Below are 25,701 nucleotides of genomic sequence, written 5' to 3' on the forward strand. Positions count from 1 at the left end.
CAATGAAATATTTGCATATAATGTGGCATTAAATATCATGCATGAAAGTAAGGATCTTGAGCCAAGATCAGTCGAAGAATGTCGACAAAGAAATGATTAGCCAAAATGGGAAGCAGCCATGAAGGCTGAATTAGACTCACTTGTAAAACGTGAAGTTTTTGGACCTGTAGTCCGTACACCTGAAGATGTAAAACCTATTGGATACCGATGGGTATTTATGAGAAAACGAAATGAGAAAAATGAAGTTGTGCGCTATAAAGCCCGACTTGTGGCACAAGGTTTTTCACAAAGGCCCGGTATAGATTATGAAGAAACGTATTCCCCTGTAGTGGATGCGATAACATTGCGTTATTTGGTCAGTTTATCTGCATATCATAAACTGCATATGCATTTAATGGATGTGATAACAGTCTACTTATACGGCTCATTAGATCGGGATATCTATATGAAAGTCCCTGAAGGACTAAAGATATCTAAACCATCCAATGAATATTCGCAAGGGTTATACTCAGTCAAATTGTAAAGATCTTTATATGGTCTGAAGCAATCTGGACGAATGTGGTATAATGGTCTTACTGAGTATCTGGCCAAAAATGGATTCAAGAATGATGATATCTGTCCATGTGTTTTCATAAAGAAAACTACATCTGGATTCATTATTATTGTTGTGTACATTGATGATTTAATATCATTGGGACTCCTGAAGAGATTCCAACAATAATAAAAACTCTAAAAGAAGAGTTTGAGATGAAAGATCTTGGAAGGACTAAATTTTGTCTCGGCCTGCAGATCGAGCATATAAAAAATGGGATCTTTATTCATCAAACAACATACACAGAAAAGATCTTGAAGAGATTTTATATGGATAAGTCACATCCCTTAAGTACCCAAATGATCGTAAGATCTTTGGATGTGGAGAAGGATCAATTCCATCCTAAAGAAGAAAATGAAGACATCCTTGGTCCTGAAGTACCATATCTTAGTGCCATTGGAGCGCTAATGTATCTTGCTAATAATACACGACCTGATATATCATTCGCAGTGAATTTACTAGCAAGGTATAGTTCCTCTCCAACCAGAAGACATTGGAGTGGAATCAAGCAAATTTTTCGATATCTTCATGGAACAGTTGATATGGGATTCTTTTATCCCTATGGATCCAAGTCACAATTAGTTGGTTATGCAGATGCTGGATACTTGTCTGATCCACATAAAGGGATATCTCAAACAGGATACCTGTTCACATATGGTAGAACAGCTATATCTTGGAGATCCACGAAACAGATGATTGCTGCAACATCTTCTAATCATGCCGAAATACTAGCGATTCATGAAGCCAGCCGCGAGTGTTTTTGGCTCAGGAGTTTGATCCAATATATTCTATCATCATGTAGACTGATTGATCATAAGATAGCTCCAACTGTCCTGTTTGAAGATAATACAGCATGCATTGCTCAACTTAAAGGCGGATACATCAAAGGTGATAGAACAAAGCATATTTCTCCCAAATTCTTCTTCACTCATGATCTTCAAAATCAAGGGACAATTAATGTCCAACAGATCCACTCAAGTGATAATTTGGTAGATTTATTCACAAAGTTACTCCCAAAATCCTCCTTTGAAGATTGGTACATGAGATTGGGATGCGCCGATTTTGAGACATTAAATGATATCGGCAAGAGGGGGAGACTGTACTCTTTTTTCCTTGGTCGGATTCTTTTCCCATTGGGTTTTTCTTGACAAGGTTTTTAATGAGACAGTCCCCATCACAAAGGATATTGTACTCTTTTTCCTTCACTAAGGTTTTTCCCACAGGGTTTTCCTTTAGTAAGGTTTTAATGAGGCAATAATTCTAAATGGGCATCCAAGGGGGAGTATTGTGATAAGAAGCTGAGTTGGATGCCCATTAATATATGGGCGGCTCAGTTTCTCAATGAAGAAATTGTTTTGTTCTTCAATAAATGAGCTGTGGAAAAAAGGTGTTCCATATGTGTATAAATAGAGAGAGGCTTAAGCCTCTGAACACACAAGCAATCAATAAAATATTCAATTCTTACTCTCTTTCTTTACGTTGCAACTTTACTAAATCCTTTTCTATATATATATATATATATATATATATATATATATATTACAACAATAAGAATATTAAATATTCTTCTTTCTCTCTTTCTCACTTATACTATTTTCTCTTATATTCTTTACTACGATATTATTAAATATATCTATTAATATAGTAATTTTAGTGAACATTACTACTAAAGCTATCTTATTATATTTCTATACCTTATATTTGTTACCTCTTTATTATTTATTTATTTATTTAGTTATTTTACAACATAATTAATGATAATAGTCTCATATGATACCATAAGTTTAAGTTTGTGAAACTGACAGAAATAACTCAGGTAGCACTATGGCTTGATTCTGAAATATATTTTTAATGCTTTGACAGCTTTTTGAGCACTTGAAGAAATAGGTTGGTACCAAAGGAATGATTAATATAATAATATCATAGAACAGAAGATAACTCAAAGGCATCTAGTAGGGGAATGATTAATATAATAATATCAGTTAGCAAAATGTACATATACTTTTGAGTCTATGAATTTAGAAATGTATCTCCTTGCTGAACTTATTCAACTAAATAGACTAGTTAGTAGTATTCTCCTTTAATTTTTAGCTTGAGTCTTAGCGGCAAGCGATAATCTTATTAGTCAAGTATGCTTTGATTCTCGGTTTTATAATTCTATATACTGATTTAGATTTAACATTTTCTCATTGCAAAGGGAAGTAGCAGACAAGGTAGCAGTAGCTGGATTCTTGGTTGTAGTTCCTGATCTCCTGTATGGTGACTACTTAAGTTATGATCCTCAATTTGATAGAGAAGGATGGTTGAAGAAACATGGAGAGATTAGTTGTAACTTTTACCATTAGAACATGTTTATTATATAAAGCAAAATCCAAAATTTGAATTTTCTGACCATGCTTTTGACATGTTTGTACTTTTAGGCTAAGGAATATGAAGACACCAAACCTATTATTTGCTTTTTATTGGTTTGCTGCTGCTACTGCTTGTTTTCTTAATGTGCCCTGACACATGATAAAGTTATCCAAGTCTTCCTAGAAAAAGATGCAAAATTTAAATTCTTAATGCATTTGTTCTACATTTATTGAAGTAAATTATTTAAAATGTTCAATTGCTAGCAACCTTTAACTTGTTAGCTAAACCCAAAATTGAGTTCTAGAGTAAGTGACTACTAGCTAGGAATGTGAATGGATGCTGAAAGTTAAATTTTTGTGTGCAGAGGAATGTGATTATTTTAGTGGGGGCTAGGTCCCCAATCCTTTTGGACCATTTTATACAAATGAAACCTGCAGCCATATTGAATCTCATCAGAATTGTTTGAAGAATGGAAGGCCTGATAGAAAATTTCTGCATTAGAGATGGGCTCCAAGAGGCTATGAGTTACCCCTGTTTGATGCACGGAAATTTCTCAACATGATGCATGGCAAAGTGTGGGCATTGATTGGCGATTCCATATCCCGCAATCATGTGCAATCGTTGATAGCATTCTTTCAACGGTATGTGTTTTATTTTGCACTGGCAAACAGCATATTAGCTTTTCACATATGGATTTTGCTCTAACTAGCAATCCAGGATTGTCTTATTTGCTTGGTTAAGAAAATAAGAGTTTGTATCCATTCTTTTGGTGTCCTTTGGTTTTTACAATATATATGATTTTCCTTGATGTTTTCTTCAATGATTAAGGGCATCAATTATAACATGCACTTTAGAATTTTGTTATTTTCCATGATCAGAATCCTTATCTTAGCATTATCTCGTTTAGATTGTGGAAACTTATGCTTGGTTTATGCAAGCATCATATAAAGGTTATGCTAACTTTTGAGGAAATTAATGCGACCCCCACTTTTAACTGTTTAAGTAAGGTTTACTTATGTTGATAATGCTGGTTTATATTTTAATGGAATTATTGTTCTTTACAACTTTTTCTTAACAGAAATTAAGTACTTCTATCTATACTTTTGATTGAAAGAAAAATGAAACAAACGACAAATAATAATCAGAGTATTCAATCTTGTTTCGTTCAAGAGACTGGACTGGAAGGGTGAACAATTTCTTATTACAAACATTTAGTAATAATGCACTTATTGCACTCTATGTGTTTGTTATTTTACTTCTTAGAAATTGCTTCTGTTAGTTCTTTATTTGGTTGTAGCTCCTGGTTTAAGGCTTGGAGTTTGTTCTTTATTGCATCTGAGTTTCAAGGATTTCATGATTTAACTTGAATTCTGCTTGTTTAAAACTGGATAAGTTATTGGTTGCTTGAATTACACAGTAGCAGCATTGGGAGTGTTGTTTTCTTTCTATGTTTTGATTGTTGATCGCAGTTGATGTTTCTTGGAAGAGGATCAAACATTGTTAACCCTGCTTCTTGGAAGAGGATCAAACATATCAGGTTAGTGACATTTTCCTTTTCTCTGGAATATGATTTACTTATTTCAGAATCTATGATGCTAAGGCAAGGAAAAGAAGCATAAAAAACACAAAGACATGGATAGGCATAAGAACAAGGATAAAGAGTGATGAGCGGATAATTTGTGCACTTTTTGGCATTGTTTTTAGTATATTTTTAGTATGATCTAGTTAGTTTTTATTATATTTTTATTAGTTTTTAATTAAAATTCACTTTTCTGGACTTTACTATGAGTTTGTGTGTTTTTCTGTGATTTCAGGTATTTTCTGGCTGAAATTGAGGGACCTGAGCAAAAATCTGATCCAGAGACTCAAAAGGACTGCAGATGCTGTTGGATTCTGACCTCCCTGCACTCGAAGTGGATTTTCTGGAGCTACAGAAGCCCAATTGGCGCGCTCTGAACGGCGTTGGAAAGTAGACATCCTGGGCTTTCCAGCAATATATAATAGTCCATACTTTGCCCAAGATTTGATGGCCCAAACCGGCATTCAAAGTCACCTCAAGAAATTCCAGCGTTAAACGCCGGAACTGGCACCTAATTGGGAGTTAAACGCCCAAACTGGCACTAAAGCTGGCGTTTAACTCCAAGGAGAGTCTCTACACGAAATTCCTTCATTGCTCAGCCCAAGCACACACCAAGTGGGCCCGGAAGTGGATTTTTATGTCATTTACTCATCTATGTACTAGTTTTCTATAAGTAGGACCTTTTACTATTGTATTTGAGGTCTAAGAGCTTTTGATCATGTTTTTATGATTGAACCCTCTTTGGGAGGCTGGCCATTCGGCCATGCCTAGACCTTCTTCTTATGTATTTTCAACGGTGGAGTTTCTACACACCATAGATTAAGGTGTGGAGCTCTGCTGTACCTCGAGTATTAATGCAATTACTATTGTTCTTCCATTCAATTCCGCTTGTTCTTTTACCAAGATATCACTTGTTCTTCAACATGATGAAGGTGATGATTGACGCCCATCACCATTCTCACCCATGAACAAGGTGACTGACAACCATTCTTGTTCTACAAGCATCTGAGGCTTAGTGAATGTCTCTTGGATTCCTGATTGCACGATGCATGGTTGATCGCCTGACAACCGAGTGCTCGCCTGAAAAACGAGCCAGCCATTCCGTGAGATCAGAGTCTTCGTGGTATAGGCAAGAACTGATGGCGGCATTCAAGAGAATCCGGAAGGTCTAACCTTGTCTGTGGTATTCTGAGTAGGATTCAATGACTGAATGACTGTGACGTGCTTCAAACCTGTAACCTACTGGGCGTTAGTGACAGACGCAAAAGAGTGATTCTATTCCGGTAGGGGAGGGAACCAAACCGGTGATTGGCAGTACTGTGACAGAGTGCGTGCATTAGCTTTCACTGCGCGGATGGGAGGTAGCTGCTGACAACAGTGAAACCCTACACGAGCTTGCCATGGAAAGGAGTAAGAAAGGATTGGATGAAGGCAGTAGGAAAGCAAAGAGACGGAAGGGAAGGCATCTTCATACACTTGTCTGAAGCTCTTACACCACTGATATACATAAGTATCACTATCTCTATCTTTATGTTATTTTCGTTCATCATCATATACATTTGAGTTTGCCTGACTAAGATTTACAAGATGACCATAGCTTGCTTCAATGCTAACAATCTCCGTGGGATCGACCCTTACTCACGTAAGGTATTACTTGGACGACCCAGTGCACTTGCTGGTTAGTTGTGCGAAGTTGTGTAATGCCATGGAAGTGAACCACCAAGTTTTTGGAGTTCATGACCAGGGATTATGAGAGTTGTGAAAAGTATTGTTCACAATTTCGCGCACCAAGTTTTTGGCGCCGTTGCCGGGGATTGTTCAAGTTTTGAGCAAGCTTTTGGTAACAATGCCTGGGATTGTTCTAGTTTGGACAACTGACGGTTCATCTTGTTGCTTAGATTAGCTATTTATTTTTTTTTCGAAATTCTTGAAGATGAATTCTAGAGTTTCATGATAATTTGTTGAAATCTGGCTGGCTGAGAAGCCATGTCTAATCTGATTGGACCGAGGTTTCAACTTATCACCACAAGAGCTTGTTGATTCCCATCAATTTTGCTCTTGGAGCAGTGATCTGCTAAGATTTGGCTGACCTTTGGTCATGTCTAGTGTTTTGGACCGAAGCTTTCTTTGAAAGCTTGGCTGGCTGTGAAGCCATGTCTAATTCCTGGACCGGAGTCTTAGACTAGCATTGCACTGATTCCTGGAATTCTCATTAAGAATTTTGATACCTTTTTCCACTTAATTTTCGAAAAACACAAAAAAGATTACAAAATCATAAAAACCAAAAAAAAAAAATATTTGCTGTTTCTTGCTTGAGTCTAGAGTCTCATCTTAAGTTTGGTGTCAATTACATGCATTCATTCATGTGTCTTAAGGATCTTCAAGTAATTCTTGATGATTTCTTACTCTGATCTTTGAATTCTTTTGGCTTGAGTGTTTATGTGTCTCATATAGTGTCAGTAGTACACAAACTGCTAAGTTTGGTGTCTTGCATGCATTGTTATTTGATTCTTGTTGCATTTTGATTATTAAAAATCCAAAAATATTTTTAATTTGTGTCTTTTCAAGTCAATAATACAAAGAATTGAAGATTCAGAACATACTGCAGAGGAATTATACAGAAAAAGCTGGGCATTCAAAAATGCCCAGTGAAGAAGGCAGACTGGCGTTTAAACGCCAGCCAGGGTACCTGGTTGGGCGTTTAACGCCCAAAGAGGTAGCATTTTGGGCGTTAAACGCCAGAATGTATACCATTCTGGGCGTTTAACGCCAGGATGGTGCTAGGGGGAAGATTTTGTTTTCAAATCAATCTTTTTTCAAGTTTTCAAAGTTTTTCAAAATCAAATCTTTTTCAAATCATATCTTTTCAATCAAATGTTTTCAAAATCAATTTCTTTCCTTTTTCAAAGATACTTACTAACAATTAATGATTTGATTGAACATTTTTTGCCTTTTCTGTTGAGGAAGGTTTTATGTTTGAATCATATCTTTTCTTGTTAGGCAAGTCATTATTTTTTTAAAAATCATATCTTTTCAAATTATTTTCAAATCATATCTTTTAAAATTGTTTTCAAATCATATCTTCTCAATCACATCTTTTTAAAACCATAACTTTTCAATCAAATCTTCTTAACCACATCTTTTTCAAAATAGTTTTCAATCAAATCTTTTTAATTTCTAATTTCAAAATCTTTTTTCAAAAATCACTTGATTTCTTTTCTACTTTCAATTTTCGAAAATTATCAACATCTTTTAGATTGAATTTTCGAAAATTCTCTTCCCTCCTTCCCACATCCTTTATTTATGGAGTACCACTCCTTCTAAATGCACAATTCGAACTCTAACTAATAAAGTTCGAATTCTTCTTCTCCTTCTTCTTACTATTTCTCTTTTCCTCTGACACTTCAAGGAATCTCTGTACTGTGACATAGAAGATTCCACATTTTCTTTTTCTCTTCTCTTTCATATGAGTAGGAGCAGAGACAAAGGCATTCTTGTTGAAGCTGATCCTGAACCTGAAAGGACCTTGAAGAGAAAGCTAAGAGAAGCTAAAGCACAACTCTCTTTAGAGGACCTGACCGAATTCTTCAAGGAAGAAGAACACATGGCAGCCGAAAACAACAACAATGCCAACAATGCAAGGAAGGTGCTGGGTGACTTCACTGCACCTACTCCTGATTTTTATGGGAGAAGCATCTCTATCCCTGCCATTGGAGCAAACAACTTTGAGCTTAAGCCTCAATTAGTTTCTCTAATGCAACAGAATTGCAAGTTCCATGGACTTCCAATGGAAGATCCTCATCAGTTCTTAGCTGAATTCTTGCAAATCTGTGACACAGTCAAGACTAATGGGGTTAACCCTGAAGTCTATAGACTGATGCTATTCCCTTTTGCTGTAAGAGACAGAGCTAGAATATGGTTGGACTCTCAACCTAAAGAAAGCCTGGACTCTTGGGAAAAGCTAGTCAATGCCTTCTTGGCAAAGTTCTTTCCACCACAAAGATGGAGTAAGCTTAGAGTGGAAGTCCAAACCTTCAGACAGAAGGATGGAGAATCCCTCTATGAAGCTTGGGAAAGATACAAACAATTAATCAGAAGATGTCCCTCAGACATGCTTTCTGAATGGAGCATCATAGGTATTTTCTATGATGGTCTCTCTGAACTATCCAAGATGTCTTTGGATAGCTCTGCTGGAGGATCTCTTCATCTGAAGAAGACGCCTGCAGAAGCTCAAGAATTGATTGAAATGGTTGCAAATAACCAATTCATGTATACTTCTGAAAGAAATCCTGTGAACAATGGGACTAGTCAGAAGAAAGGAGTTCTTGAGATTGACACTCTGAATGCCATATTGGCTCAGAACAAGATATTGACTCAACAAGTCAATTTGATTTCTCAAAGTCTGTCTGGAATGCAAAATGCACATGGCAGTACTAAGGAAGCTTCATCTGAGGAAGAAGCTTATGATCCTGAGAATCCTTCAATGGAAGAGGTGAATTACCTAGAAGAACCCTATGGAAACACCTATAATTCTTCATGGAGAAATCATCCAAATCTCTCATGGAAGAATCAAGAGAGACCTCAACAAGGTTTCAATAATAATGGTGGAAGAAACCGGCTTGGCAATAACAAGCCTTTTCCATCATCTTCTCAGCAACAGACAGAGAGTTCTAAGCAGAATACTTCTGACTTAGCAACAATGGTCTCTGATCTAATAAAGACCACACAAAGTTTCATGAATGAAACAAGGTCCTCCATCAGAAATTTGGAAGGACAAGTGGGTCAGCTGAGCAAGAAAGTCACTGAACTCCCTCCTAGCACTCTCCCAAGTAATACAGAAGAAAATCCAAAAGGAGAGTGCAAAGCCATAGACATGGCCGAATGTGGAGAGGAAAGAGAGAAGGAGGACGCTACTGAGGAAGACCTCAGTGGGCGTGTACCAATCTCCTCTGAGTTCCAATGGGAATCTGAGGCTCAAAATGAGACCATAGAGATTCCATTGGACTTACTTCTGCCATTCATGAGCTCTGATGAGTATTCTTCCTCTGAAGAGGATGAGTATGTCACTGAAGAGCAAGTTGCTAAATACCTTGGAGCAATCATGAAACTGAATGACAAGTTATTTGGAAATGAGACTTGGGAGAATGAACCTCCCTTGCTCACCAAAGAACTGGATGACTTGTCTAGGCAGAAACTGCCTCAAAAGAGGCAGGATCCTGGGAAGTTTTCTATACCTTGTACCATAGGCACCATGACCTTCAAGAAGGCCTTGTGTGACTTAGGGTCAAGTGTAAACCTCATGCCCCTCTCTGTAATGGAGAAATTAGGGATCTATGAGGTGCAAGCTGCAAGAATCTCATTAGAGATGGCAGACAATTCAAGAAAACAAGCTCATGGACTTGTAGAGAATGTTTTGGTGAAGATTGAAAACCATTACATCCCTACTGACTTCATAGTCCTAGAGACTGGGAAGTGCATGGATGAATCCATCATCCTTGGCAGACCCTTCCTAGCCACAGCAAAGGCTGTGATTGATGTTGATAGAGGAGAGTTGATCATTCAAGTGAATGAAGAATCCTTGGTGTTTAAGGCCCAAGGACATCCCTCTATCATCATGGAGAGGAAGCATGAAGAGCTTCTCTCAAAACAGAGCCAAGCAGAGCCCCCACAGTCAAACTCTAAGTTTGGTGTTGGGAGGCCACAACCAAACTCTAAGTTTGGTGTTGAACCCCCACATTCAAACTCTAAGTTTGGTGTTGGGAGGTTCCAACACGGTTCTGAGTATTTCTGAGGCTCCATGAGAGTCCTCTGTCAAGCTACTGACATTAAAGAAGCGCTTGTTGGGAGGCAACCCAATGTTTTATAGTTAACTATTTTCTTTTGTTATTTTATCTTTTTTGTAGGTTGATGATCATAAGAAGTCACAAAAACAATGAAAAAAGCAAAAACAGAATGAAAAACAGGAAGAAAAACAGCACACCCTGGAGGAGAAGAAGCTGGCGTTCAAACGCCAGTAATGCTAGCTGTTGGGCGTTTAACGCCCAGTCTGGCACCATTCTGGGCGTTTAACGCCAGAAAGGGGCACCAGACTAGCGTTAAACGCCAGTAAAGGGCAACAACCTGGCGTTAAACGCCAGGAATGGGCACCAGCCCGGCGTTTAACGCCAGAAATAGCTCAAAACGTGATTTTGAGCAACATTTGGTGCAGGGATGACTTTTCCTTGACACCACAGGATCTGTGGACCCCACAAGACCCCACCATCACTCTCTCTCTTCTTCCCCCATTCACCAATCACCTCAATACCTCTTCCCCAAAAACCCTTCACCTATCAAATCCCATCTTTCTCTTCACCACTCATATCCATCCTTCATAAATCCCCACCAACCTCACCCTTCAAATTCAAACCACTTTCCCTCCCAAAACCCACCCCTAATGGCCGAACCATTACCCCCCTCTCTCCTATATATACCCTTCTTCAACCCTTCATTTTCACACAACCTAAACACCCTTTCTTACCCTTCTTGCCCGAACACACTACCATCTCCCTCTTCCTCATTTCTTCTTCTTCTACTCTCTTCTTTCTTCTTTTGCTCGAGGACGAGCAAATATTTTAAGTTTGGTGTGGTAAAAGCGTTGCTTTTTCATAACCATTTATGGCATCCAAGGCCGGAGAAACCTCTAAAAAGAGGAAAGGGAAGGCAAAAGCTTCCACCTCCGAGTCATGGGAGATGGATAGATTCCTCTCAAGGGTGCATCAAGTCCACTTCTATGAAGTTGTGGCCTTGAAGAAGGTGATCCCCGAGGTCCCCTTTTCACTCAAAAAGGGTGAATATCCGGAGATCCGCCATGAGATCCGAAGAAGAGGTTGGGAAGTACTCACCAACCCCATTCAACAAGTCGGAATCTTGATGGTTCAAGAGTTCTATGCCAATGCATGGATCACAAAGAACCATGACCAAAGTGTGAACGCGAATCCAAAGAATTATATCACTATGGTTCGAGGGAAATACTTGGATTTTAGTCCGGAGAGTGTGAGGGTGGCGTTCAACTTGCCTATGATGCAAGGAGATGAGCATCCTTACACTAGAAGGGTCAACTTTGATCAAAGGTTGGACCAAGTCCTCACAACTATATGTGAAGAGGGCGCACAATGGAGGCAAGATTCAAGAGGAAAGCCGGTTCAATTGAGAAGGCATGACCTCAAGCCCGTGGCTAGAGGATGGTTAGAGTTCATACAACGCTCAATCATTCCCACTAGCAACCGGTCCGAAGTTACCATAGACCGGGCCATCATGATCCATAGCATCATGATTGGAGAAGAAATAGAGGTTCATGAGGTTATAGCCCAAGAACTCTATAAGGTGGCGGACAAGACCTCCACTTTGGCAAGATTAGCCTTTCCTCACCTCATTTGTCACCTCTGTTATTCAGTTGGAATTGACATAGAAGGAGATACCCCCATTGATGAGGACAAGCCCATCAGCAAGAAAAGGATGGAGTACACAAGAGACCCCTCTCATCAAGAAATCCCTGAGATTCCTCAAGGGATGCACTTTCCTCCACAAAACTATTGGGAGCAACTAAACACCTCCCTAGGAGAATTGAGTTCCAACATGGGACAACTAAGGGTGGAGCATCAAGAACACTCCATTCTCCTCCATGAAATTAGAGAAGATCAAAGAATCATGAGGGAGGAGCAACAAAGACAAGAAAGAGACATTGAGGAGCTCAAGCACTCCATAGGATCTTCAAGAGCAAGAAAGAGCCGCCATCACTAAGGTGGACCCATTCCTTGATTTCCTTGTTCTTTATTCTTCTGTTTTTCGATTTTTATGCTTTATGTTTATCCATGTTTGTGTCTTATGATCATTAGTGTCTTAGTGTCTATGCCTTAAAGTTATGAATGTCCTATGAATCCATCACCTTTCTTGAATAAAAATGTGCTTAATTGAAAAGGAAAGAATTGCATGAATTCTGAATTTTATAGTAGTTTAATTACTTTGATGTGGTGGCAACACTTTTGTTCTTTGAATGTATGCTTGAACAGTGCATATGTCTTTTGAACTTGTGGTTCATGAATGTTGGCTCTTGAAAGAATGATGAAAAAGGAGACATGTTACTGAGGATCTGAAAAATCATTAAAAATGATTCTTGAAGCAAGAAAAAGCAATGAATACAAAAAAAGAGAAAGAAGGAAGCAAACGAAAAAAAAAAACCGAAAAAAGAAAAAAAAAAAAGAGAAAGAAAAAGAAAGAAATAAAGTTGTGATCCAAGGCAAATAAGAGTGTGCTTAAGAATCCTGGACACCTCTAATTGGGGACTTTAGCAAAGCTGAGTCACAATCTGAAAAGGTTCACCCAATTATGTGTCTGTGGCATGTATGTATCCGGTGGTAATACTGGAAGACAGAGTGCTTTGGGCCACAGCCAAGACTCAATAAGTAGCTGTGTTCAAGAATCATCATACTTAACTAGGAGAATCAATAACACTATCTGGATTCTGAGTTCCTAAAGAAGCCAATCATTCTGAATTACAAGGGATAGAGTGAGATGCCAAAACTATTCAGAGGCAAAAAGATAAAAGCCCCGCTCATCTAATTAATACTGATCTTCATAGATGTTTTTGGAGTTCATTGCATATTCTCTTCTTTTTATCCTATTTGATCTTCAGTTGCTTGGGGACAAGCAACAATTTAAGTTTGGTGTTGTGATGAGCGGATAATTTGTACACTTTTTGGCATTGTTTTTAGTATATTTTTAGTATGATCTAGTTAGTTTTTATTATATTTTTATTAGTTTTTAATTAAAATTCACTTTTCTGGACTTTACTATGAGTTTGTGTGTTTTTCTGTGATTTCAGGTATTTTCTGGCTGAAATTGAGGGACCTGAGCAAAAATCTGATCCAGAGACTCAAAAGGACTGCAGATGCTGTTGGATTCTGACCTCCCTGCACTCGAAGTGGATTTTCTGGAGCTACAGAAGCCCAATTGGGGAGCTCGCAACGGCGTTGGAAAGTAGACATCCTGGGCTTTCCAGCAATATATAATAGTCCATACTTTGCCCAAGATTTGATGGCCCAAACCGGCGTTCAAAGTCACCTCAAGAAATTCCAGCGTTAAACGCCGGAACTGGCACCTAATTGGGAGTTAAACGCCCAAACTGGCACTAAAGCTGGCGTTTAACTCCAAGGAGAGTCTCTACACGAAATTCCTTCATTGCTCAGCCCAAGCACACACCAAGTGGGCCCGGAAGTGGATTTTTATGTCATTTACTCATCTATGTACTAGTTTTCTATAAGTAGGACCTTTTACTATTGTATTTGAGGTCTAAGAGCTTTTGATCATGTTTTTATGATTGAACCCTCTTTGGGAGGCTGGCCATTCGGCCATGCCTTGACCTTGTTCTTATGTATTTTCAACGGTGGAGTTTCTACACACCATAGATTAAGGTGTGGAGCTCTGCTGTACCTCGAGTATTAATGCAATTACTATTGTTCTTCCATTCAATTCCGCTTGTTCTTTTACCAAGATATCACTTGTTCTTCAACATGATGAAGGTGATGATTGACGCCCATCACCATTCTCACCCATGAACAAGGTGACTGACAACCATTCTTGTTCTACAAGCATCTGAGGCTTAGTGAATGTCTCTTGGATTCCTGATTGCACGATGCATGGTTGATCGCCTGACAACCGAGTGCTCGCCTGACAAACGAGCCAGCCATTCCGTGAGATCAGAGTCTTCGTGGTATAGGCAAGAACTGATGGCGGCATTCAAGAGAATCCGGAAGGTCTAACCTTGTCTGTGGTATTCTGAGTAGGATTCAATGACTGAATGACTGTGACGTGCTTCAAACCTGTAACCTACTGGGCGTTAGTGACAGACGCAAAAGAGTGATTCTATTCCGGTAGGGGAGGGAACCAAACCGGTGATTGGCAGTACTGTGACAGAGTGCGTGCATTAGCTTTCACTGCGCGGATGGGAGGTAGCTGCTGACAACAGTGAAACCCTACACGAGCTTGCCATGGAAAGGAGTAAGAAAGGATTGGATGAAGGCAGTAGGAAAGCAAAGAGACGGAAGGGAAGGCATCTTCATACACTTGTCTGAAGCTCTTACACCACTGATATACATAAGTATCACTATCTCTATCTTTATGTTATTTTCGTTCATCATCATATACATTTGAGTTTTCCTGACTAAGATTTACAAGATGACCATAGCTTGCTTCAATGCTAACAATCTCCGTGGGATCGACCCTTACTCACGTAAGGTATTACTTGGACGACCCAGTGCACTTGCTGGTTAGTTGTGCGAAGTTGTGTAATGCCATGGAAGTGAACCACCAAGTTTTTGGAGTTCATGACCAGGGATTATGAGAGTTGTGAAAAGTATTGTTCACAATTTCGCGCACCAAAGAGCATAAGAAGCACAAACATCGTCACAAAGATAAAGACCGAAGCAAAGACAAGGAGAAGGACAAGGAAATATGGTAGATTTTAATAATTTTTGATACACTACTATAAAATGGTCCTAGACTTGAAACAGAAGTCCTTGAGAACATAATTTTCAGAATTTTCTAAGTGTCTAGTTTGATGTAGCCGCTTTACTTCTTAAATATAAAAGTACATGTTCTAAACTGGAGACAATAATGTTAAGCTTCAACATCAAGTTGCTTCCTAATTGCTAAATCTATAATCTTTGCAGACTCGTGAAAGATTTCTGTCATTGAAAAAAGGCACAAAAAGTGAAGTAGCTAATGCCCTAGAAGAAGTAAGCTTTTGTATGTCTTATTTGTTTGGGAAAGCTTATGTTCACACTCAACACTTCAATATCCCATTCTTTGAACTCCTAAATGATTGGATTGAAAAGATCACAGGTGTTATTGCCTCACTGTTGAGTTCTTAGATTCCTGAAAGGGTAACTGCCAAAAACTTTTGCTTGATATGTTCCAGTGGAACTTCGGTTAACTTTAATTAATGGTGCCTAATTTTTTCAGTTATTACCTGCAAGTCCAATGGAAAGTGCTCATAACAGGTCTACCAGTGAGAGTAGTTCTTTTGAAAGTCCAGATTTTGATCACACAGCTATTGAAGAATTTGTAGCAGAGAGAAATCCTCCTACAACAAATGTGGACTGTAACTCGAGAAGTTTGCGGCTGCAGCGAATGAGAAGCCTATTGATGTGTTGCGAAAAGTGTGTGGAAATGATAGATGTGCTGATTGCGGTGCCCCTGAACCTGATTTGGCATCACTAAATCTTAGTGTTCTTATTTAATTAACATGTATGGTCCATTCCTAATTAATATCACCTTTAATTTGGTATTATTTTACCGACTGTGATGCAAGAAATGGCGCCTGTTGAAACAAATGTGCTAAGGAGTAAGGTAACACATTCATTTTAACAAATAGTAATTCAGAAGTAGCTAAGAATAATGTTGTGCAAGGGTAAGAATATGATTAGGAAATGAGTAATGAGTAGTGTTATGACAGGTGGAAGCTAAGGTAGTGAATGTTATGTCATAGGTAGAATCATTATAAATTATTATTATTATTATTAGGTGAATGCTATCCTACCCTCTCTAAAGTAACATGTAAGTTACCCTCTCTCATGTGTCACATTTTAATTGGGTATTTATTTTAACCTGAGTTACCTTCTCCACTCTTTCATCGTCGTTGCGCCTCCCAAGCATCACCGTCTCATTGGTGTTTCGTTTTCTCTTTCCAAATTATTCTTCTAGAAAAAGTACTCCAACTCTCTCTAATTGCGTTTACTCCTCCCACTCTTTCGTCGTCCTCATTACGCCTCCCAAGCATCACGGTCTCGTTGGTATTTTATTTTATCTTCCCAAATCATTCTTTCAGAAAAGGTACTCAAACTCTCTCTAATTGCGTTTACTCCTTCCCATTGTACTCCTTCATCGTCGTTGTTACGCCTTCCAAGCATCACCGTTTCATTGGGTGTCTTGTTTTCTCTTCCCAAATCATTCTTTCAGGAAAGGTATTCTAACTCTCTCTAATTGCGTTTACTCCTCCCCACTCCTTTGTCATCGTCATTATGTCTCCTAAGTATTACCGTCTTATTGGGTGTTCCATTTTCTTCTTCTGTCTCACCGTCTTTCAAGATATTATTAACTCTCATGAGATTAAAGTAACTCATGTTAAAATAAACACCCAATTAAAATATGACATATCAGAGAGGGTAACATACATGTTACTTTAGAGAGTGTATTATTATTATTATTATTTGTAACTGAAAGTGAAAGGGATAGATAGATGAGAAGCTAAGGTAGTTGTCAGTTGATTCTGATGAGAATTGAAAATGCATGATTTGGCAGGGATTTGGTAGAAGCTTTTCACTTTCACTTTCAGCATCATAATCCTAATTAATGCGATGTTGCTTCAATACATTGCTCATCATTCTGATATAAGCAGTTGATCATAAATTCCTCTTATTTGCCAAATTTTCATCATGTGTCATAATGTTAAAAAGGAAAAAAAAACTGCTTTGTGCTTAATGAATCCAACCCTTGTTACTGTGGATTTCATAGTTGGTTTAATTAAAATGAACAAGATTTTCTTTCAGGAAAAAGTTGGGCATAAAAATAAGCACTCTAGAACCAAATAATCATGACAAAAGAAGGATTGGAATGAGGACAGAAATTATCATGACAAAGTGCACCAAAAGCTATGATGGAGATTTTATGTATTAAGTGTTATATGTTAAGACATTTATAATTAAAAAATTATCTTATGTTAGATACTTGATTTGTATAGGGGTTATTACTTTTGATTTTTAATACTAAAAAATAATATATTATGTTTAACATATTGTTTATGAGTTATATAATATTTTGTTTATGAGTATTGATTTTTTGTTATTGAGAAAGTTTAATAAAAAATTATTTGTTTAATGCGATAAAAATAACGGTTAAAATTTATCTTTGTAAATGATAAAAAATATCACTTTTATCCAGTAAAAAGTGTAGTTTGTAACTACCATTTTAAACAACATGAAATGCCATTTTAACTCAGTAAAAATGGCGGTTTCAAATGCCATGTTAACCAACTAAAAGTGTCGTTTTAACCTAGAAAATTGTAGCGGTTTTTAAAAAACCGCCGTAATAACCAGAATGGCGGCCATAATTATGTCGTTTTTTAAAACCGTCATTTTTGGTAATAATGGTGGTTCAAACCGCCGTAAATACCCAAAAAAACTGCCATTTTAACCAAATTTTTTTGTGGTGACATTTAACAAAAATTGTTTTAAATTGACAGAAATTGAATAAAAATACTTATCTTTGATATCTAAAACTACAGTAACAAAATATTGCAATAAAAAAAATTTAAGACAATATTTTTAAATAAAAATATAATATTTTATAAGATTTGTAAAAAAAATTAACAAATAATATTTATAAAAAGTTGCCTAAAATTATTCGTAATTAATAATTTTAGAGAAAATCTTTTAATCATATTCTCACCTATATATTTTTTCCCTTCAAATAACTTAGAAAAAGAAAAAAAAATATTTAAGTATCATCAATTCATTTGAACAAATACTAGAAGCCCTAACCCACTCACCCATTCTTGTAACACCCTACCACACAGAGTTTTACTCCTAGAACATAAATCAAAGGTGGCGAGCGGCAACGACCTCTAAAAGTAAAAATACGTATATAATGTAGTTGAAAGAAATTGTAATTAGGAGCCTTGAAAAAGAAGTTGAACACAAATACCAACAAAAAAACACATCACTCACGATTGTATAAGCTTAAAATGGATATAAAGATTGAAAGGGAGGATAATATATATAAGATCAGAGTTCTAAAGATACAAATAGCAAATTCCAGCCTCGACCTGTGAAGCTAAGGCCGGTCGGAGTATAAAATATATACATATTTATATATAATCCAAAATACATACATCCCGAATAAGAGAATGAACACCTACTTCTCCATTTCAACCTCTAAGCGGGACAAACTTCAAAATACAAAGTGCGAAGAACAACTATGTACATATATATACAAGCAGAAACATAATGCTAAACCCAAAATATAGCTCTTCACTTTGAGAAGGTCTCCAGAATGCTTAGTACGGTGCCTCCCGACCTACATAAAAAAAAAACAACAACATATATATGGAATGAGAATCGAAGGTTCTCAGTATGGTAAAGGTGCTAACGTACATAATGTATAAGGTCCCAAGAAAGCCAGAGGCATTCTTAGAACTCCAACACTCAAAATTAAACTTAAGAAAGTATTCTAAACTATATGTTAGCTAAGTTATCTAAGGTGTTCAAGTTCTAAATTTATCTTTAACCTAACACTTCACTTTCTATCTCCTCCAACCCTTTGACAGTCTGAGGGATTTCTCATTTGTAAAGACAAACAGCACAAGCAATTAAAACACAGATAGGGTACAGGTATATCAAGTAAAGCTAGTAGCAAATAAGCATAGATAATCAGTTAGGCAAACCAAAACAATGAACAACCAAACAAAACATACAAATGCATATGCTGTATGCCTGTCCTATGGATAATGATATCATCTGTCGGTTATATAGCCAAACCTGACATATCCTGGTAGCTAACGTTGGACAGAAACATCCGATCGCAAAGCAAGTGGGTCTGAGCCACAACCCTCTTACGACTTCCTGCTTAACCCAGAGCAAGTGGAATAAACCACTACTGCTTCTACTATCCAGGTGGGTGTTTATAAACTCAACCTTGAGCAAATGGAATAATTCACTACTACTGCTACTATCCAGGCATCACAATCACTGACCTAGAGCAAGTGGGACGAAGCATGACCCTTGTTACTTTCCAGGTATCTCAATTACTAACCCAAAGCAAGTGGGATGAACCACTTCTGCTGCTACTACCGCGTATCACAGTTAAGAATTCATTATCATTACAACCTGCATTCATCATATATTCAACATATCCGTACTTCTCAAGCATAAACCATTGCTTCATCATCTTACTTCACTACCAATTTACTCCCCTCTTTAGCTTTACCCCTTTTCCTATGGTCAGAAATTAAATTTAAGGACTTTAGTAGGTAACTATAGAGGTTTAGAAATTTGAAAACATATTTAAATCACAAAATACAACTTTTTCAAAACAGGGTGGTCATGCGTACACATGCCACCCCATGCGTATGCGAATGTGCTCGAAAAAGCTGCTAAGTCTGCTGAAATTACTTTTGTACACTAAACTTTTAGTGCGCATAACGTTTTTGTTAGAAATCATTTCTAGTCCATTTTTCGAACGGCATAAACTGCACGGACCCAATTTTTGTTTGAAATAAGTTTGACAAAATTTGAGGGTCCGGAAGCCAAGTTATGACCCGCTGAAGTTGGTTAAAAATCATGTTTTATCAAAAATGTCAAACCTCTATTTTTACCAAACTTTCATTTTAAAACCAAGGTATTACACCTCAAAACAAAACACTTATTGTGTACAAAACAAATCTATATCCATTCCCTCTCTTCCACATTATACCATTTACTAAATATATTCATTTTCACTTCAAACAATCCAAATTGAAAAAGACATAACTCATCATTCATCAATATCACAATCATCACTGTTCAACACATGCTCGTAATCAATTTCAACATTTTCACCAAAGTCACTAAGCTTTAACAAGTCCTCATAGTTCAACTTAACCTAGGGTCAACTAGCCTATGTTTTCACATTACATTACACATTATCTACGAGAAACCAAAACTATACCTTAGCCAATTTCTCTCTAATGCTTGGACACCTCAAAATTCCTCCTTTCCATAAGCTTCAAAGCTCTAATTTCCAATTCCACATGCCCAATCATTCGAATTTCATTTCAAACTGCCATATTGAACTCCAAATCAACAAGAATACAGTCTACTTCACACAACATCATTATAATCATTACATGACTCACTACTTCAATGTTTCACTAGAGTTTAACAAGTTCTTACTTTACCCACGAGTCAAATGGGCAAAAATTCAGTGATTACGTGCTGCTATAGTCCACCTAAACTATCAAAATCATTCAATTTCTTAATACCAAAACCTAAGATTTTCTAAACTTAAAAGGAGAGATCTGGGTGAAGACATGTGATTCCCTTACCTCATTGCTCAAGTGATTTTGTAAAAAATCTTGAGACGAACTCGTGGCCGTTGACGGCTTGTCAATTGGAGCTCCAGATTGAAAGTTACGAAAAGTTGAAGTTTGGAGGTGATTTGGGTTAGGGTTCCATGGCTTCCTTTTCCCAATCACAACGTGTTTCATTTGATTTAGGGGAGGAGAAGGCTGAGTGCTAACTTTTATATGTTGGGCCTTAGGCCCAATTTGGACTCGGTCTATAAATCCCGGTTAAATTAGTAGATAATTAATCAATAAATTAGTTTTTAATAAGGAGGATTAGAAATGCGAAGATTATATCAAATTAGGATAGAGCTCATCGAAACGAGAATTTTGACACTAATTTCGAAGAAATCGGTCCAAGCATGATTGGACCGAACCAGGCCCAAACCGGACCCATGGGCCCAAACCAGCCCAAAAGGATATGAAATGAAACCCAAACATTTCCCCTTTCTCCCCATATACAAGTTCCAGTGAGCAGAGGGAAGGGGAGAACGAGAAAATGTTCTAACCCTTACGGTAAAATTAATTCGCCGTAACTTCTTCGTCCGAGTTCCGATCGCCGCACCGTTTGCGACCACGCATTCACCGCGTCGAGCTCTACGTTTCTACCAAAACAATTTCATAGGTAACTTGTTATTTCACCCTCAGCCTCCTCTTCCCCCAATTTTCAAATTTTGAGAAGGAATGTTAAATTTCTTTGATTTCTGATGTTTTAGGATCCAATTAGCTTGAGGAAAACATTCACTCTTGCTTATGTGAAGCTTGGGTAAGGTGAGGATACAATAATTTTATTTTAATTTCATTAAATTTGAGCTTTGAGTATTAAATTGGGTATATATGTGTTATAAATTTGTATTAGGTTGTGAATAAATAATTTGAGCCCAAAATTATGAATACTGGAACTTGGAGGAAGCAGATTAGTTGAGGTTTTGAGGGCTGTGTTCTTTCAGGGATATTGGCTAAGGTATGGTTTAGGTTTCTTGCATTTAATATATAATGTTCTGTGAAAACTTAGGCTAGATGGCCATAGGATAAGTTGGATTGCATGTGTATATTTAATACTTAGTATCCTGTTGATGAACATGGTTGGTTTAGTGCTTGTTGATTAACTGGTGATTTGGTGAATTATTGATTTGAGGTATAACTATTGTAGAGGTTGTTGTGATAATGAGGTATTTTGTGTTAAAAGCCTAGGATTTATGAACTATGATTCTTAGTTGAATTTTGGTTGTTAGATTTGAATATTGTTTGAGTATAATTGTTGATTTGAGGTAGATTTATTGTGGTGATTGTTATGATGATGAGGAAGGGTATGTTAAATTGAAAAGAATGTAGGTTTGGACCCAAAAAGGGTGGCAAAGTCTGAGTTTTAGAGGAGATGCTGTCGGAATTTTATAAAAATTAGAGATTTTGTTTAGATGATTATTTGAAAAGATTTAGATTCAAAGGTTATAGGGTTTGATTTTGAGTTATTAAGAAAATGAGTATGTTTTAAGTTTGATTTATTTAGAAAGGAATGGATTATGTTTTGAATTGGAACTATTGATGGACGGAATGGGAGGTGTGATAACGAAGGATAAGGATTGAATATGATTGATGTATGATGATGAATGAGATGCGATTGAGAATGATGTGGATGTTAATGAATTATAATTGGATTATTTATATGGTTTATGAATTTGAATGATCTGAGATACGAGATTCCCTGGATTAAGTGTCGTGGCTTGCCACCACGTGTACCAGGTTGAAAACTCGATACTCTGTTGACCCTACGACGTAAGTGTGACTAGGCACTATATAAATTCCCGGGAATGTTACCCCCGTTGAGCAATATTGATTATTTGAGAAAAAGCTATGCATAGAATCTTGGGGATGCACGTCGGGGGACAGTCTAAGGATAATTCAAACTTGTCGGGTTGGCTGGATAACTGACAGATGAGCCTCATCAGCCATAGGACAGGCATGCATCATATGCATACTGCTTGAATTACTTGCTTGTGCTTTAATTGAGTGTGCCTAAATGTACTTGCCATGTTAAATGTATATGTGTTACCTGCAGTATATGTAACATTCTTGTGCTTGCCTTTGTCTGTTTAATTGTCTGTGAAATGCATGATAGAGTCAGAGGTATGGAGGAATGGCAGTGTGAGATTTAAATTAAAGATTAAGTTAAGTTAGGTTTGGATACTTTTAGAAAACCACCTTTTATGGCTTCTGTTTAATACTTTAAGCTCTGTAATCTTGAGTGTCGACGTTCTAGGATTGCCTTCGGCATTCTCAAGACCTTATATATTATGTGTGTGGCACCTTTACCATACTAAGAACCCCCGGTTCTCATTCCATACTATGTTGTTTATTTTCAGATGCAGGTCGAGAGGCATCTCGTTAGGCGTCTGGGCTCTTGAAGCGGAGTGGTTACTGGGTTATTTTGTATGCTATGATGTATATATATATGTACTTGGTGTTCTCTCCGTACAACTTGTTCATTTGATCCTCTTAGAGATTTATGGAGAGGCAGGATAGTGTATATATGATGCATGAAAACTTGTCTCTCAACAAATTTTCCTTCGGCAAGTATACCAAATTGTCGTCAAGTAAAAACTCACACTAGAGTGAGGTCGAATCCCACAAGGATTGATTGGTCAAGCAATTTTAATTGGAAGATTATGCTAGTTGAGCTAAACAGGATGTAGTTGAGAATTGCAGAAAATTAAATGGCCGGAAAGTAAATAACAGAAATTAAAGTGCAGAATCTTAAATGGGGATTTGGAGCAATGAGCATGAAAATAAATGATAGAAAGTAAAGAGAATGGGTAAGATCAGAAATGGAGAATTCATTGGGCTCAGGAGATGTTATATTCTCCGGATCAAATTCATTTTCATCTCTTCCTCAATCAAAGCATCTATTGATCTCCTTGGCAATCTTAAGATATTGAGTTCCAATTCCTTGGCAACCCAATCTCTCTAAGCTTGAACAATTGCCCAATTCCTTGATTTAATTGCTCATGGGAAGAGATGAAGTATGGTCACTGATTATACTACATGTATTTCCAAATCAAAGTGTTGGGAGGATTACATGTCACTATATCCGCCCAGACCCCAATTTGGTCCAACATGAGAAAGCATTTCTAGCATGATCTCCTCATCCCTTTTCCAAGGCTCAGAGGAGATCCAATTATGGAGAGTTTCTTTTCCAAGACAACTAACCAATTGAATTAAGATCGAAAGCTTTCTAGTAAATCAAAAGAGAAGGAAGAAGAAGAGGAATGAAAACTATAATTGATCCATCAAATTACAACAGAGCTCCCTAACCTAATGAAAGGGGTTTAGTTATTCATAGCTCTAGAAATGGAAAATGGCAGAAAAGAAGAATCCATGCTAAAAGTGTAGAAAAGTAAATATACAGAGGTAGTTCTCCAAAGTGCCAAGCTCCTTTATAGTTCAAAACTACTCCTATATATACTACTCCTCTTGATCTTCTAGTGAGTTCTTCAAGTCTTGGATGTGGGCTCTGGATCTTGAGTTGAAGCAGTTCTAATCTTTAGTGGGCCCAACTTACAGAAAAGTATGAATTAGGCATGGGCGTTAGTGAGATTAACATTAAGTGACATTGTGGGCTCGAGAACGTTAGTGGCAATCACTTTTTCCACTAACGTTCCACCCTCAAATACCTCACGTTAACTCAACCGTTAGTGGCACTAACGTGACCACTAACGTTGCCTTCTAAATCCTTGCTAACGTTATTGGGACTCACTTTTCCCAATAACGTTGGCTTATACCTCTTTCGCAAACGTTATTGGGACTCACCTTTCCCAATAACGTTGCTATGTGCCTTTTGTCCCTACGTTAAAGTTTAAGTTAGTGTAACTAACGTGGCTCTTAACGTGGGTATGCTTCACCTTCGAGAGCGTTAGTGACACTTACCTTTGTTACTAACGTTCCAAATGCCCCTACTCTCCACGTTAGAGCTCACGTTAACTAAGTTAACGTGACTCTTAACGTAGTAGAGAGTGCCATCTTCCAACGTTAGTGACAAAAGTGAGTGTCACTAATGTTGACTCATCAATCCTCAACTCCACGTTAACTCTCACGTTAGTGGTCTTAACGTGACCACTAACGTAGGCAATGCTAGTTGATCCAACGTTAGTGACAAAGGTGAGTGTCACCAACGTTGGCATTGTTCTTCTCTTCCACGTTAGAGTTCACGTTAACTAAGTTTACGTGACTCTTAACGTGGCTCATTGCCAAGTTTTGGACCGTTAGTGGTGTTCACTTTTACCACTAATGTTGGAGTTCTCTTTTGTCTCCACGTTAAGTACGACGTTAACTTAGTTAACGTGGCAAGTAACGTGGGCTATTGATGGTTTCACAGGCGTTATTGGTGATCACTTTTATCATTAACGTTGCAAGCTATTTACCATTCCACGTTAGTGTTCACATTAACTAGAGTAACGTAAATACTAACGTGGTTCTTCCTTGCTTCGTTTGCCCTGAAATCAAGCAAATAAAGTGCATCAAAGCTCTAGCCAAAGTCATGAGATTATGCATTATCAATTTATCATGCAATTCTAGCAAAATTCTTGTGAAATCATATGAAATTCACAATAGTTGCTTGAATCAAGGTGTAAGTGTATTTTCATCCAAAACTTGTCTTATTCACTAAGAAAATGCATGAAACTACCCTAAAACAGTAAAGAAAAGGTCAATAAAACTGGCCTAGATGCCCTGGAATCACAACACCAAACTTAAAGCTTGTTTATCCCTAAGAAAGTACTGAAATATAGGAAGAATGAAATGAAAGAACAAGAAGATAATATAGAAGTAAAATTCCTGGTTTATGGGGTTTCATGCATAGCAACTTAGGTTCTTTCCCTTTAGGTTTCAAGCCTTTATCAATTCCTTGGTCACTTTCTTGATTGCATCCTTTGAGACTTCTTTCTTGTTGATCCTTCCTTCTTTTCCAAGGTTTATTATATTCTTCTTTTGGCTAAGTGCTCTGTAAGAGGGCGACTCTTTATGATAAGCTTTCAGCCAATACTATCGAAC

At 37.4% G+C, this 25,701-nt stretch overlaps 1 long non-coding RNA gene and 1 other non-coding gene across 2 annotated transcripts; one reads left to right on the plus strand and one right to left on the minus strand.

The window, feature by feature from the left end:
* The first annotated feature begins 2,689 nt into the window (after window positions 1-2,689).
* LOC130965262 (uncharacterized) lies at window positions 2,690-5,165 on the plus strand. The gene is made up of 3 exons (XR_009081199.1): window positions 2,690-3,585; window positions 4,414-4,481; window positions 4,759-5,165. It is a non-coding gene; the product is annotated as an uncharacterized LOC130965262 (long non-coding RNA).
* Window positions 5,166-8,532: 3,367 nt separating this feature from the next.
* On the minus strand, window positions 8,533-8,640 carry LOC130971986 (small nucleolar RNA R71). The gene has a single exon (XR_009083192.1). It is a non-coding gene; the product is annotated as a small nucleolar RNA R71 (small nucleolar RNA).
* Window positions 8,641-25,701: the final 17,061 nt, after the last annotated feature.

Source organism: Arachis stenosperma, chromosome 3 (genome assembly GCF_014773155.1).
Source record: "Arachis stenosperma cultivar V10309 chromosome 3, arast.V10309.gnm1.PFL2, whole genome shotgun sequence".
NCBI classification, from domain to species: Eukaryota; Viridiplantae; Streptophyta; class Magnoliopsida; order Fabales; family Fabaceae; genus Arachis; species Arachis stenosperma.